Source organism: Myotis davidii, unplaced genomic scaffold (assembly GCF_000327345.1).
Source record: "Myotis davidii unplaced genomic scaffold, ASM32734v1 scaffold27, whole genome shotgun sequence".
NCBI classification, from domain to species: Eukaryota; Metazoa; Chordata; class Mammalia; order Chiroptera; family Vespertilionidae; genus Myotis; species Myotis davidii.
In genome coordinates, this window is record NW_006297821.1 from 1601040 (window position 1) to 1601815 (window position 776).

A 776-nucleotide genomic window follows, 5' to 3' on the forward strand; every position below is an offset into this window, starting at 1 on the left:
CCAGCCAGTATGAGCACGAACGCCCATTAGACACACACACACACACACACACACACACGCACGCACGCACGCACACACACACCGAGGACCACGCCTCAGTTGCCTGCTGGGCGGGGCCCGCGGCCCTGGCCCAAAGGCTTCTCGGGTGTGGGGCGCTGGACCCCGCGCGGCGCTGCGCAAACACGGGTTCCCGGGCTCCGCCGCCTGGAGCCAAAACTTTCGGAATCTGTATTTTTAATCGGCTTCTCCAGGAGCAGTGGTTCGCCCTGCAGTTGGAGACACTCTGCCTCATTTGAATTTTAAATTCGAATGTACAGCCAAGGCTGAGAGCCGCGAGTGGAAGTCGTGCCTTTACGACCCTCAGAACAACCTGGGGAGCTTGAACCTCCCCCCCCTCCCCCCCGCAGCGCCCGGGTTCCGTCCAGGCCAATTGAGCCCGAATCTGGAAGCGCCGCCAGGGCCTCACCCGGGAGCTCGTTAGGAATCCGAAAGCTCAGGCCCCAGTCCGACCCACCGAGTCAGAATCTGCATTTTAACGAGCTCCCCGGTGGTTCCTGCGCACATTCGAGTTGGAGGCGAGTGGCGCTTCTGAAATGTTAATGGACACACGAATCACCTGGGGAGCTTGTTAAAAATGCAGACGTGGTTTCTCCAACTTTAATGCGCACGCGATCACCCGGGAGCTCGTTACCATGCAGATCTGATGCGCCGGCCTGGGCGGAGCCCGAGCGTCTGCATTTCTCCGGAGCCGCGGCGGGAGCGGCCTGCGAGGCGCG

The 776-nt window shown here is 61.5% G+C and overlaps 1 long non-coding RNA gene across 1 annotated transcript in view; it reads right to left on the reverse strand.

Annotated features, from left to right (window-relative positions):
• LOC107184640 overlaps positions 1 to 770 on the reverse strand; it is a 5458-nt gene extending 4688 nt beyond the window's left edge. Inside the window, exon 1 of the long non-coding RNA XR_001515540.1 lies at positions 692 to 770. This is a non-coding gene — a long non-coding RNA (uncharacterized LOC107184640). The remainder of the gene's footprint in view (positions 1 to 691) is intronic.
• Positions 771 to 776: the final 6 nt, after the last annotated feature.